Here is a 16,156-nt window from a genome sequence, read left to right on the forward strand (position 1 = left end):
GTCTAGGCTGCTGATTGGCTGCCACTATGGTCAAGTCCTTCAACTTTTTCTGCCTCAAATTTGGGACTGCAACACAAATGAGCTGATGTATAACATGTTTCTTGTAAAACAGCTGTATTCAAAATTCTAAGCTTAATCATTTGTGATTGTTATCTAAGCAGTTAGAAGCAAATGAAAAAGTCAGTCTTTGGCAGAACTAACAAATTAGCAGTGATATGTCCAAGAAGAGATCTAGATGGTATATCTTTTCTTTTCATGTTTCTTTCTGCAATCCAAAAGATTTTTTTCTTTCTTTTCATTATACCAAAGATTCATGGGATAGGATATCAGCTTGAGAGAGAGATTGTTAAATCGTTGAATCCCACCCCCACGCCCACCAAAAAAAAAAAGCATAACTCTAATACCTGTATCATTGTGGTCATGCATATATTGTGTGACAACCAACGTCTGCCTCATTACTGAGAAGTTTCTTTTTTTCGTCTCATACTGAGTGAAAAATTGCTATACTGCAGGTTTCATTCACTAGTTATTTATGTACTTGTTTATTCAATGCTCTGCATCATTATTAGAAAAATGTACACAAACAGGACAAAATAAATTTAAACAAAGGAAGAAATGAGAGAAAATAAAAGGAAAAATAAGGTAATACCAAGAATTATTACATAAAAGACTTTACTTGATCTTGTACTTTTGCTAAAAATGGGATATTAATTTGGTCCTGAGATTTCTAACAGGTAACCATTGATCTGACTTTGGTCAGCTCCCTGAAGCTACGCATAATAAATCAAGTCCTTTTTCCATAAGGAAATCCTTCAAATACCCAAAATAAGTTCTGAGTCCTTTAGGCTAAATCAGAATGAATAATCTCATGTGTTGCCCAGAAAACATTATTAATTTACTTCACCTTTGTAAGAAAATTTTAGTCTGTTCTATTGCTTCTCTGCAAAAAGACTCTAGGGCATTTGATTCCTAACTTCATTCCATTTAATTTTTAAAAATAGAGCATTTTTACATGAAATTGAGCCATTTGAAGGTGAACTATAGCAAGTCCATGATGGTGGTTTAGTCACTCAGTTGTGTCCGACTCTTTGGGACCCCATGGACTGTAGCCGGCCAGTCTCCTCTGTCCTTGGGATTTCCCAGGTAAGAATGCTGGAGTGGGTTGCCATTTCCTTCTCCAGAGGATCTTCCCAATCCAGGGATCAAATTCAGGTCTCCTGCATTGCAGGTGGATTCTTTACCAACTGAGTCACCAAGGAAGTCCAAGATGGTACTAAAGCCCACCTTTAAAACTTTCTATCCTAACCTAGGTGAAATCAGGACCCATTTTTACATTCCTTCCTACAGATTTACAGTAGCTTGCATAGTCTGAGAGTCATTTTAACACTAAGGACTTATTAGTCATTGGTTTTCCTTCCTGGCTTGATAGAACTACATTAAAACCATTTTAGACCTATTTTTTTAAATTTCTGAACAAAAATGTAATTTAAAAAAAATTTTATTTTAAAAAGTTAAAATTAAACAAAAAATGAAAATTACGATCAAGCACTGGGTATTAGCATGATTTGGCATAGATTATCTGTCATTCCTACAATGTCAGCATTGTAATTCAATCTTTTTGACTGTCAGGTATGCTAAACCTTCCTCTTCTACTTTCTCTGAAATGAAGGAGACCTGAGTTTGATCCCTGAGTTGGGAAGATCCCCTGGAGAAGGGAACAGCTACCCACTCCAGTATTCTGGCCAGAGAATTCCATGGACTGTACAGACCATGGGGTTGCAAAGAGCGGGACAAGATTGAACGGCTTTCAGTTTCACTTTTCTCTTCCATGTATGTTTTCTTCCAAAATTAGGCATTTAGTGAAGTAGAAATCGTCAGACAAAGTCTCTCCCTCAGCAGAAGCATAGGATTGTCTGAACTCCCATGTTCCAACTTCCAGTGAACATCTATGAGCATATTTGTGAAAAAGAAACTATAAAATCTTTTAGTCTATGGTCAGTAGGATCAGATTCTGCCTGAGCCTTTGAATTGTGAAAAGTTTTAAAATATATTCAAGCCCATCCACATCCCCACCCACCCACTGCTACTGTAGTCTGAAAACAACCAGTGTCTTTGTCTGCAATGATCCCACAGCATATCAATCTGAACAACATACCATCTGGCAGTTTTAATATGTTTAAATGTCCCTCATATTCAAGTGGCAATTATGCATCAGCCAGCTGTGATCTTCATCTAATTCATCACCAGTTTCTTCTCAGAGGTCTTTCAATTCGACAATCTGGAAAGATTCAAGATGAACAAAGACCTCATAGATGAGAGGTAAGTATGCTCCCCATGCTTGTGCCCACAGTAATTAGAGTTCAAAAGTCTCAAGAGACAAAAATATTGGTACAGCTACCTCATGAACTAACAGCAAGCCCTCTATGAATCTTGTTATTATTGTAATTGCTCTAGCACCAAAGATTTCACAGTGGTGTCTCCTGGAATTTATTTTCACCTTCAACCTCTCAGAAATAAATGGCTCAAAGTTATACAGCCATTTTTGATACAGTGGTGATGGTACGCACAGCAAGTAATGCAGTATTCAGTCATCTTGGTAACAAGATTCAAGCAGAGTCCAGAGTTCAAGCACAACTCTCATATATTGTTTTTGAACATGGCTCCCTAGCTTTCCACAGCATTCAGTTACCAGAGCAGTAAAACACAAGTTTTCTTTTTTTTTTTTCATACTTGCGTATAGACACAGTGATTTGAGAGATAGTCCCATACTTCTGACCAAGAGAATATTAGACTTTTAATATTCATCCAAGATTCTTTGGGAAATCCTACAATTGCAAAACTGAAAATAAATAAATAAATAAAGCAGTCAGAATTCCAGGAAGAGAAATATAACTGTGCAAAAAAGGCATGGTCCAAATAAAAGGCAAACTGTAATACAGCAGCATGAGTTTGAATGATTGGTGAAATATATATTTAAAAAAAAACCTGAATTTCATACAAATTAGACTATTTTGTGAGTCATAAGGGCTGTGAGCCTGGAACTGAAGAAAAGCATATGTTATCATTATAAACTACTTGGGTATATAGTGAACAAAGCATACTTCTCATAATGATGTAAGCACTTTTTTTTTTTTTAATTTTAAGATCAATCTATGGACAAATCACAGAAATCATCAAACTTGACTGTGCATAGTTCATTATGAGTTTCCAGATAGATGTGATAAGAATAGACAGGTGAAATATATCCTCTTCTTCCAAAGTGGGGAACAAAGTATTGTATATGATTTATGGAATAAGAAATAAATATTTAAATTATGTGAATATAAATTGAAGTGAAAAAATGGATAGTGGCAAAAATATATATCAGCAACAAGTTGGAGACAGAAATGGGTGAATGAGAAAATTTGCATTTCATATAGTAGGAGATAATTTTAAGTCATTTCTAAAGTCGATATTTTGAGCAGTATAGTAGCATGGTTATAGGATTATAGAGACATCACCAGATGAACTCAGTAGAGAAATGGGAACAAATAGTTGTTTCTGAGGAGTGGAGCTGGGAATGGAAAGGATGGATTAGGAAGTTGTTGCTTTTCCATTATAAAATGTTCTGTATTCTCTGCATATAAATAGCCATGTAACTAAATTTTTTTCAAAGCTATCCTTGCCTATTTACTCTGTATATTCAACAGAAACCCAAATAGGCATCTGCCATTGAAGCAGAAACTAAGGGAGGGACCAAGGCTTTCTTCAGAGCCAAAGAGATGTCATAAAATTTACCTGAAGTGCATGGCTAGGTGGGTAGAAATCAACACAAGAACAAAGAAAAAAAGAAAAAAAAATAGCCTTAGATTTCTGTTTTTAGTCAAAACAAAGTTAACTTTAGTCTTAAGTTAGAAGTGCCACTATATTTAGTAAAAAGAAAAACTTTCAAGATCTATAGAATAATTTGTGCTTCTAACCACCCCCACACAGCCTCTCTGCAATGAAATGTGACTCAGCTATACTGGAACCCTGAGGAAGAAATGTGTTTAGGGAACATAAAAATATGATACATATATACAATGGAATATTACTCAGCCATAAAAAAGAATGAAATAATGACATTTACAGCTGCATAAATGGATCTAGATATTGTCCTACTAAGTCAAAGAAAGACAAATACATTATGATATCACCTATATGTAAAATCTGAAAAAAAAAAAGTGGTACAAATGAACTTATATACAAAACAGAAATAAAGTCACAGATGTAGAAAACAAACCAATGGTTATTAGCAGCTTGGAAGGATAAATTAGGAGATGAGATTGGGATTAGAATATACATACTACTATATGCAAAATAGGTAACTAATAAGGACCTACTGTGGAGTACAGGATCATTACAGAGTATACTCAATACTCAGTACTCTGTAATGACCTATACAGAAAAGAATCTAAAAAAGTATGAATATATGTATATGCATAACTGATTCAATTTGCTGTACACCTGAAACTAACACAAGATTGTAAATCAAATATACTCCAATAAATTAAAAAAAAATAGCATAGATAGGAATGACATCATAATTTCTTTGCTTGTATAGCACATAAACTTCTAGAGGCTCAGATTTTTTTGATTATTGATACTAATTTATCTTAAGTTGGGGAGTTTGAAAAAAGTGCAGTTATTTCTTTCAAAATTAAATGACTTCTTAGAAGGTCACACAGTCAATGGAGAATGCAGGCCTCAGATACAAGTGATGTGATTCAAATTCAGTGTTCAGTTTGCTAGACCTGACTCACAATAATAATAGCCACCCTTTATTGAACACTAACTGTGCGCGTCTCTGCACATGACTCATTTACTCATCACACTGCCCTATTATCATGCTCACCTACCAGTAGTACTCATTTACTGAGGAACAGAGAAACTAATTCACCCTTGCAGGCTTGAGACAAGTAATAAATCTAGGATTTGAACCCAGAGATCACTTGCATAACAGGGTTAGATTGGAAGTGACTGCAAAATCATTTTAGTCTAACTTCTTCATTATATAATAGAGAAAAGCCTGGATTATAGAGGAAAATTGACTTGTCCAAAATTACAACAGCTGGTTAGTAACAGAGCCAAGACTAGAACCCACATATTCTGGCTTCCAGTCCAATTCTTTTTCAACCACAGAAGGTCAGAAAATGTTAAACTTTGTAAGACTCTGCAGCCCATCTGGGTTTTTGAAGTGCCAGTACTGCAAGTCTCAATACTAAGTTAACTTTCAGTCTGAAGATATTGAATACTACAACTTTCACATTTGGCAGGCCCATGGGATGTCATGGAAAATCACTGCACCAAATGGTACAGTCTCCCATACTCAATAGCACCGCTCACACCCAAAAATCAAAATTTCCAACTTGGAAGTGACATTTAAAAAAAAAAAAAAAACATCAGAATACTTGTTGTTCAGATGCCTTTAATTTTAAAGAAACATTTCTTGGAATTTATTTATGGTTGAAACCTAAAGTGAAATTTGTATATAGGGAAATTCAGGTACAGGAAAATTAAAATACAAAGTCATGAATTTAATCCAGGGGTATTTTCTACTGATGCTCTTAAACTGGTGGTTAATTGAACAATACAGCTCATGCTTGTGGCCTGTGGCTTTATTTACTAAAGTATGATGTTTCCACTCAATGAAAAAACTGTGTGGTGAAGATATCGATATTATACAAAAGAATTTGAAACATCAAAGGCAACAAATACACACAAGGAAATCACAATACCGTTTCACAAAAGTCCTCAAATGGCTCTTTATTTGTGATATTAACAACTGCTGGGTCCATTCAAACTTTCACTGTAAGGAAACATTTGTGAAAAGAAAGTTTGCCATTAATTTCATTGTGACTTACAATAAGATCCTGGAAAAACTTGATAATAGGAAAGAGATAAAAAGAAAAAAAATGGAGAATGCAGTGGAATTAAAAGAGATGTCAGGCAATTACCTCTCTATTCTGGGAACCTGACAGATTAGGAGGAGAATAGCTGGGGAAGTACAAAAGAATATCTGAGCTCAGTACTTACAGTAAAACCTCCTCTTTGAAAATCTGTGCCAGGTTTTGGATTATGCACTAAGCATTTACAGCTCTCAGATGTCCATGTATCTACCGTAGATTGCTTAAGGAAAGAAAGAAAACGAAACTGAAAAGGTCTCTTTTCTTGGATATGCCTCCAAGAATGCCAAACAAATGTATTTCCAGACCTGATTCAAATGCAGCCTCATGGAATGTTAACTGTCAAACGGTGCCAAGTTACCTTCTTGAAAAGTCCAGGTATTCCTAATACTTCCCAAAACACCAGTCTTTAAAGTTTTATCTTTTTTTTTTAAATAGTATCTTACACTCTTATCTTGTCTAGTCAAAAACATCTTTGAGATATCTGACTATCTGGAAGACTCCATAAATTACCTGAAGCTGACTTTGGCAGTAAATCAACAAGAGAAGTCATTTACTGCTTCCTTCTTTAGCCTCCAATATTGTGAATATTGAATTTTACATAGTAGCATGCCCATGAAGATTTCCCTTCAGCTCAGAAGAAATAATCTATAGCTGTTATAACTGCATTCTTCCAAAATAAAATAATAATTATTAAAATCAGGCAGTAAGTTGGTGGGAATATAAATTGGTACAGCCACTATGGAAAATAATATAGAGGTTCCTCAGAAAAATAAAAATAGAATTACCATATGATCCAGCAATCCCACTCCTGGCATATATCCAGGCAAAACTATAATTCAAAAAGATATATGCACTTTTATGTTCATAGCAGCACTATTCACAATAGCTAAGGCATGGAAACAACCTAAATGTCTACCAATAGATTAATGGATAAAAAAGATGTGAGCATATATACATGGAGAAGGCAATGGCACCCCACTCCAGTACTCTTGCCTGGAAAATCCCATGGATGGAGGAGCCTGGTAGGCTGCAGTCCATGGGGTCGCTAGAGTCAGACACGACTGAGCGACTTCACTTTCATGCATTGGAGAGGGAAATGGCAACCCACTCCAGTGTTCTTGCCTGGAGAATCCCAGGGACATGGAAGCCTGGTGGGCTTCCGTCTATGGGGTTGCACAGAGTCGGACATGACTGAAGCGACTTAGCAGCAGCAGCAGCATATATACAGTGGAATACTACTCAGCTGTAAAAATGAATGAAATAATGCCATTTGCAGCAACTTGGATACATCTGAAAATTATCATACTAAGGGAAGTAAGTCATAAAGTGAAAGACAAATATCATATGATATCACTTATAGGTGAAATCTAAAATGTGACACAAATGAACCTATCTACAAAACAGAAACAGAATCACGGACATAAAGAAAAGACTGGTGGTTGCCAACGGAGGGTGTTGATGGAGGGATGGAGTGGGAGGCTGAGGTTAGCAGATGAAATCTATTATAAGTAGAATGGATAAACAGGGTCCTAACTGTACAGCACAAGAAACTATATTCAATATCCTATGATAAACAACAATGGAAAAGAATATTCTAAAAAGAATGTTATATTATATTATATATGTATGTATCTTGTTATTATTATATATGTATAAGTGAATCACTTTGCTGTACAACAGTAATTAACACAACATTGTAAATCAACTCTTCTTCAATTTAAAAAATGAAGCAGGGAGTGGGAAGTGGTTGGTTCACCAGCTGAATTTGGTTCATAGAAAAATATTTTATTGGGTATATTTTCTCCAGTTCACCACTGTTCTAAGTCTAATCCATACTTTTTTGCTACTTGCAGGTACTTACAGACATACTAATTGGTGATTCCTGCTACAGCAATTACAGACTTTTTTCTCCCATTTCTAGTTTTTAAAGCTCTTAGGTAAATGTAGTTACTAAAGATTTCTTTAACTTGTAGAAAATGGTCAAGTAGAGAAAATCTTAAGCATTTAAGCTTATGTTCCCTTTAGCTATACTTTCCTTTCTGTCTTTGTCTACCTTCTTTACATCCCAATACACCCAGATCCAAGGGTTTTAGATTTTGGTCTTCATTGGAAGCCTTCCTTAACTCAGAAATTCCATATAAAACAATCCACTACATTCTCCATTTTTTCCTTTTTATCCATACAATTTTTTTCTATTGAGTGGTAACATCATACTCTAGTAAATAAAGTCACAAATGTGAGCTCTGTTGTTGAGTTAACCATTAAGTTTAGAGCATCAGTGGAAAATGCCCTGGGTTAAATATTTGTCCCTGTATTTTAATTGTCCTATACATGAATTTCCCTATATACAAATTTCATTTTTGGTTTCAACCATAATAAATTCTCAGAAATGTTTCTTTAAACTGAATCCATCTGAATGACAATCTGATTTTTTGAGGTGTCCCTTTGATTTTGTTCAGGTCAGGAGGGGTGGCGGTGAGGAGATACCACTCGTCCAAGGTAAGGAGCAGCAGCTCCGCTCTGCTGCAGCAGCTGTGAAGAGATACCCCACGTCCAAGGTAAGAGAAACCCAAGTAAGACGGTAGGTGTTGTGAGAGGGCATCAGAGGGCAGACACACTGAAACCATAATCACAGAAAACTACTCAATCTAATCACATGGACCAGAGCTTTGTTTAATCCAATGAAACTAAGCCATGTCTTGTGGGGCCAGCCAAGATGGGCGGGTCATGTGGTCCACTAGAGAAGGGAATGGCAAACCACTTCAGTATTCTTGCCTTGAGAACCCCATGAACAGTATGAAAGGCAAAATGATAGGATACTGAAAGAGGAACTCCCCAGGTTGGTTGGTGCCCAGTATGCTCCAGGAGATCAGTGGAAAAATAACTCCAGAAAGAATGAAGGGATGGAGCCAAAGCAAAAACAATACCCAGTTGTGGATGTGACTGGTGATAGAAGCAAGGTCCAATGCTGTAAAGAGCAATATTGCATAGGAACCTGGAATGCCAGGTCCATGAATCAAGGCAAATTGGAAGTGGTCAAACAGGAGATGGCAAGAGTGAACGTCCACATTCTAGGAATCAATGAACTAAAATGGACTGGAATGGGTGAATTTAACTCAGATGACCATTATATCTATTACTGCAGGCAGGAATCCCTTAGAAGAAATGGAGTAGCCATCATGATCAACAAAAGAGTTCAGAATGCAGTACTTGGATGCAATCTCAAAAACGACAGAATGATCTCTGTTTGTTTCCAAGGCAAACCATTCAATATCATAGTAATCCAAGTCTATACCCCAACCAGTAATGCTGAAGAAGGTGAAGTTGAACGGTTCTATGAAGACCTGCAAGACCTTTTAGAACTAACACACAAAAGAGGTGTCCTTTTCATTATAGGGGACTGGAATGCAAAAGTAGGAAGTCAAGAAACACCTGGGATAACAGGCAAATTTGGCCTTGGAATACGGAAGAAGCAGGGCAAAGGCTAATAGAGTTTTGCCAAGAAGAATGCACTGGTCATAGCAAACACCCTCTTTCAACAACACAGGAGAAGACTCTACACATGGACATCACCAGATGGTCAACACCAAAATCAGATTGATTACATTCTTTGCAGCCAAAGATGGAGAAGCTCTATACAGTCAGCAAAAACAAGACCAGGAGCTGACTGTGGCTCAGATCATGAACTCCTTATTGCCAAATTCAGACAAGTAGGGAAAACCACTAGACCATTCAGGTATGACCTAAATCAAATCCCTTATGATTATACAGTGGAAGTGAGAAATAGATTTAAGGGACTAGATCTGATAGACAGAGTGCCTAATGAACTATGGACAGAGGTTCCTGACATTGTATGGGACACAGGGATCAAGACCCTCTGCATAGAAAAGAAATGCAAAAAAGCAAAATGGCTGTCTGAGGAGGCCTTACAAATAACTGTGAAAAGAAGAGAAGTGAAAACAAAGGAGAAAAGGAAAGATATAGGCATCTGAATGCAGAGTTCCAAAGAATAGCAAGGAGAGATAAGAAAGCCTTCCTCAGTGATCAATGCAAAGAAATAAAGAAAAACAACAGAATGGGAAACATTAGAGATCTTTTCAAGAAAATTAGAGATACCAAGGGAACATTTCATGCAAAGATGGGCTCGATAAAGGACAGAAATAGTGTGGACCTTTCAGAAGCAGAAGATATTAAGAAGAGGTGGCAAGAATACACAGAAGAACTATACAAAGAAAGATAATCACGATGGTGTGATCACTCACCTAGAGCCAGACATCCGGGAATGTGAAGTCAAGTGGGCCTTAGAAAGCATCACTACGAACAAAGCTAGTGGAGCTGATGAAACTCCATTTGAACTATTTAAAATCCTGAAAGATGATGCTGTGAAAGTGCTGCATCAATATGCCAGCAAATTTGGAAAACTCAGCAGTGGCCACAGGACTGGAAAAGGTCCGTTTTCATTCCAATCCCAAAGAAAGGCAATGCCAAAGAATGCTCAAACTACCACACAATTGCACTCATCTCACATGCTAGTAAAGTAATGCTCAAAATTCTCCAAGCCAGGCTTCAGCAATACGTGAAATGTGAACTTCCAGATGTTCAAGCTGGATTTAGAAAAGGCAGAGGAACCAGAGATCTAATTGCCAACATCCGCTGGATCATGGAAAGAGCAAGAGAGTTGCAGAAAAACATCTATTTCTGCTTTCTTGACTATGCCAATGCCTTTGACTGTGTGGATCACAATAAACTGTGGAAAATTCTGAAAAAGATGGAGAGATGGTAATACCAGACCACCTGAACTGCCTCTTGAGAAACCTATATGCAGGTCAGGAAGCAACAGTTAGAACTGGACAAGGAACAACAGACTGGTTCCAAATAGGAAAAGGAGTAAGTCAAGGCTGTATATTGTCACCGTGCTTATTTAACTTCTATGCAGAGTACATCATGAGAAACGCTGGGCTGGAAGAAGCACAGGCTGGAATCAAGACAGTCGGGAGAAATATCAATAATCTCATATATGCAGATGACACCCCCCTTATGGCAGAAAATGAAGAGGAACTCAAAAGGCTCTTGATGAAGGTGAAAGAGGAGAGTGAAAAAGTTGGCTTAAAGCTCAACATTCAGAAAATTAAGATCATGGCATCTGGTCCCATTACTTCATGGGAAATAGATGGGGAAACAGTGGAAACAGTGGCAGACTTTATTTATTGGGCTCCAAAATCACTGCGGATGGTGATTGCAGCCATGAAATTAACAGACCCTTACTCCTTGGAAGGAAAGTTATGACCAATCTAGATAGCATATTCAAAAGCAGAGGCATTACTTTGCCAACAAAGGTTCATCTAGTCAAGGCTATGGTTTTTCCTGTGATCATGTATGGATGTGACAGTTGGACTGTGAAGAAGGCTGAGCACCAAAGAATTGATGCTTTTGAACTGTGGTGTTGGAGAAGACTCTTGAGAGTGTCTTGGACTGCAAGGAGATCCAACCAGTCCATTCTGAAGGAGATCAGTCCTGGGATTTCTTTGGAAGGAATGATGCTAAAGCTGAACTTTGGCCACCTGATGTGAAGAGTTGACTCATTGGAAAAGACTCTGATGCTGGGAGGGATTGGGGGCAGGAGGAGAAGGGGATGACAGAGGATGAGATGGCTGGATGGCATCACTGACTCGATGGACTTGAGTCTGAGTGAACTCCAGAAGTTAGTGATGGACAGGGAGGCCTGGCGTGCTGCAATTCATGGGGTCGCAAAGAGTCAGACACAACTTCGCGAATGAACTGAACTTTGATTTTGTTATTTCATTCCTGGGTATATGTCCCATAGCAATTCAAAAATATGTTTATAAAAGTATGTACCCGAAAGTTCCTATCAGTGTTATTCTTAGTAATACTTAACTGTGCGACATCATAAATTTCTGTTAAAAGTATAATAGGTAAACAAACGATGGCATATCTTTATAAGGAATAGCGCTGCTGCTGCTGCTGCTGCTAAGTCACTTCAGTCGTGTCTGACTCCGCGCGACCCCATAGACGGCAGCCCACGAGGCTCCCCCATCCCTGGGATTCTCCAGGCAAGAACACGAGTGGGTTGCCATTTCCTTCTCCAATGCATGAAAGTGAAAAGTGAAGGTCAAATAGCTGAGTCATGTCCAACTCCTAGCGACCCCATAGACTGCAGCCTACCAGGCTCCTCTGTCCATGGGATTTTTCCAGGCTAGAGTACTGGAGTGGGTTGCCATTGCCTTCTCCAAAGGAATACTGCACAATAACAAATAAATTAGCTTTTGCTATTCACTGTCACATGGATGAACCAAATACACATAAGATTGATCGAAATAAGACAGTCAAAAATGAGAACATATAGTATGATTCTACCTATACAAAGTTCAAAAACATGCAAACCTAATTGTGGGATTAGAATTAGGGAAAACGTTTGAGAGATTTCCTTCGGAGAGTGATAAATAGTGACTGGGTAGTGGACCAAGATGAATTCTTGCTGTGACTGCAATGCTGTATTTCCTGATGAGAATAGTAGTTTAATTGAAATGCTCTCTTTGTATGTATTAAGATGTATACTTATGCACTTTTCTGTATCTATGTTATCCTTCAGTTAAATTTACTTTAAAAATTTACTTAAAACTTTACAGAAAACATTAATAGAAAACAAAGTGTTGTATGTTCTGAAATTCATGTAATTGACTCATGAAAACTTTAAATTATTAATTTATCAATTAAACTGTTGATTGATTAAAAATATATAGTGTAAGTGGGAAGATTGGTTTCAGTAGCAAAAACACATGAAACTTGGCATTACTGGACATTAAACTTGGCACTGAATGTCATAACTGCCAAGAGAGAAGTGGAAAAGTGATGGTTATGTATTCACATTTTTAAAAAAATGTTCACAGAGTATACCAATTCATCAGAAAAAATGAGGACATTAATTTTGGAACAAATTTGTCATATTTATTAATATGTCTTCAACATGGGGTGTTCCCAAGCTTTAAGAGTAAGATCCATTACTACCTCACAATCAGGAATTTTCAACATTACTGATGTCATATGAGATAAAGGATTTGGGAATAATTTTATCAAAATGAGCTTGAGTTTGGTAACTATAAATATTCAGAAAGCAATCAGTATTTCCTGAATATCACCATATACCGAGCATACTATCAAAAATCATGGCAAATGCAGATAAATGTAAGGTATCACCTTTGTCTTCTTTGGACATTTAACTAGGCACAGTGGGAATTCCTTTTATGATGAAAATAGATCTTACCTGTTTCATGGTTCATATTAATGCTTTTAGCGAGCACCACTAAATCTAAGCAACATGCTGCTAAGTCACTTCAGTTGTGTCCGACTCTGTGCGACCCCATAGATGGCAGCCCACCAGGCTCCCCCATCCCTGCAATTCTCCAGGCAAAACACTGGAGTGGGTTGCCATTTCCTTCTCCAATGCATGAAAGTAAAAAGTGAAAGTGAAGTTGCTCAGTAGTGTCCGACTCCTAGCGACCCCATGGACTGCAACGCACCAGGCTCCCCCATCCCTGGGATTCTCCAGGCAAGAACACTGGAGTGGGTTGCCATTTCCTTCTCCAATCAGCATAGAGGGTATGCATTTATTTAACTGACAAGTCTGCAGGTTAAATGGGCATTGGATGATCTGAGATTACTTTCTGGGGTTGTCTGCTAACTAGCACTTGAATATGGCCCTCCAGTGAATTCTAGCTCCTGATGCTCTCACTCATAAAAATCCTCCCTTTGTATTGCAATGAGCCTAAAATTAATTTTTAAATTTTTATAAAAGATTCTAAATTTATGAAAGTTTGCAAAGAAATGTAGAGGGAAATCTCATGCATACTTCTCCAGCCTATCTCATACTATTGTATACAATTATATTTCAATGTTAAAATCAATAAAATAACCTTGGTATAGTCCACAGAGCTTATTTTCACCAATTGCACATGCACTGTGTATGTGTGCATTTGTGATTCTATTGCTTCACAATTGTATCAAACATATAACTTTACACAGTCACCACCCAATCAAGATACTCAGCTGGAGTAATACAAGACTCACTCAGGTTACTTCGGGTATAGACCTACTCATTCCCTTTTTGCCAAGTTCCCAGTCACTGTAAAGCAAAAGTCTGTTCATCATCTCTGTAATTATATTACTTCACAAATACTACAGTGATGGAGTCATGAAGTATTTATCTTTTTAAAATTAGCTTTTTCACTCAGTGGAATTTTCTTGGGGTCTGTCTAGCCAACTTATCATGTGCATGAATAAACTGTTCCTTTTATTACTGAATCATATTCCATGATGTGGATGTCCTACTTTGTTTAACCACTGACCCATTGAAGGACATCTGGGTACTTTTCAGTTTGGGTTATTATTAAGTAGTGTATAGAAACATTTGTATACAAGTTTCTGTGTGAAAATAAGTTTTAATTTGTCTTGGACAAATGTCTACAAATACAATTGCCAGGGCTTATAATAAGCCCACTTTTAGTTTTGAAAGAAACTGCCAAGCCATTTTCTATGGAAGACAGTACCATTCTAGCTACCATATATCCTCCTCAGTAAAGTGTCTGTGTATGTTTTTTTCCCCCATTTTAAATTGAATGTTTTTTCTGCATTCTATTTCCCTCAACACTTTCCCAAGGTAACTCGCATCCTGAATTTCTTTAACAATCACTCTAAATGATTTTAATACATACTAACATTAAAAATTAGAGCCCAAGTCAGAGACCATGGGAATTTCATTTATCTATGTATCCCTGGAACCCAGGATATAGTCATATAGGAGCTATTCAATAAACAGTCACTGAACTGAAAAAAATAAATAATAGAACTATCAGAACTACAGTAGGATCTGACAGTTCTACTTCTGGATATTTATCCAAAGAAAACAAAAACACTAACTCAAAAAGTGATAGAAAACTTCATAATCACTGCAGTATTATTGACAATGACCAAGGCATGGAAATGATCTGGGTCCATCAGTAAGTACGTGGATATAGAAAATGTGGTATACACATACACATACAATAGAATATTATTCAGTCATTAAAAAAAAAAAGAAAGTCCTGTCATTTGTGACAACATGGATGAATCCTAAGGGTATTGAGCTAAGTGAAATAAGTCAGAGACAGACATAAACTTATGATTTCATTTACATGTGGAGTAGAATGATAAACCAAAACTGAATTCATAGATACAGAGAACAGAGTTATGGTGGCCAGTGGTGAGAGGTGAAGAGGTTGGTCAAAATGGGTGAAGGTGGTCAAAAGCGCAAACTTCCAGTTGTGAGGTACGTTTGGGGATATAACAATACAGCATGATGACTATACTTGGCAATACTGTGTTGTAACTTTGAAAGTTGTTACGAGAGTAAATTGTAAAATTTCTTATTACAGGAAAAAAAATTGTAACTATATGAGCTGATAGATATCAACCAAACTTACCATGGTAATCATTTCATAATATATACATACATCAAATTGTTATGCCATGTGCCTAAAATGAACACAATGTTAAAAGTATATTAGATCTCAATAAAATTAAATTTTAAAAAGAAAAAAAAAATAGAGCTTAAGGAAATGAAATAGCGATGGAGACCCTGAGTAGACAAAAAAATGATGTATTCCCATCATTTAGAGAACATCATCAATAGGGAATGGAGGAAAGGAAGATGAGAAGATGGGAAAGGGTCTCAGGAGAAAAGTGAAAAGCCCCAAAGCCAAGTAAGATTCCCTTGGTATTGCAATTCAGCCAATTGTGCTGCTGCTGGAAATCATCCTTCAGGGCTTCTTCTCCAGAGTGGGCTCTTGGGGGACTCTGCAGAGTGGGACCATGACTTTGCTGAAGGCACGAAACTGAGCCAAGCAGTCTTTCTAGATCTTTCCCATCACTGTGGTAATGACAGCTGTGGGCAAGTGGGATAGAGGGTGTACTGAGCCAGAGTTCATAGTGAGAACAGATAGCTGACATATACAGCACATTAACCTTAAAGCCACCTCACATTCTGTTGCTCCTCCAGCTGAAAACACTGATGATCCCAACTATGAAAACATCTAAGAGAAAGGAAAGGGCAAGACTCTGAGGTTTCCTCCAAGTGTCACAGGACACTGAGTGAAATTTGGACAGTAGGAAGTTGAGTGAGCAAACTGTAGTTGTGGTCTTGAACAATTATTAACCAAGAGAGTCCGCAGCGCACT

General features: G+C 37.3%; 1 long non-coding RNA gene across 1 annotated transcript in view; it reads right to left on the reverse strand.

Annotated features, from left to right (window-relative positions):
* Positions 1-5,761: 5,761 nt before the first annotated feature.
* Positions 5,762-16,156, reverse strand: part of LOC133254410 (uncharacterized) — a 100,510-nt gene continuing 90,115 nt past the window's right edge. The window contains exons 3-4 of the long non-coding RNA XR_009738664.1: positions 6,055-6,147; positions 5,762-5,827 (exon numbers count right to left, since the gene is read on the reverse strand). This is a non-coding gene — a long non-coding RNA (uncharacterized LOC133254410). The remainder of the gene's footprint in view (positions 5,828-6,054; positions 6,148-16,156) is intronic.

The sequence above is a fragment of the Bos javanicus genome, chromosome 1 (genome assembly GCF_032452875.1).
Source record: "Bos javanicus breed banteng chromosome 1, ARS-OSU_banteng_1.0, whole genome shotgun sequence".
Classification (NCBI taxonomy): Eukaryota; Metazoa; Chordata; class Mammalia; order Artiodactyla; family Bovidae; genus Bos; species Bos javanicus.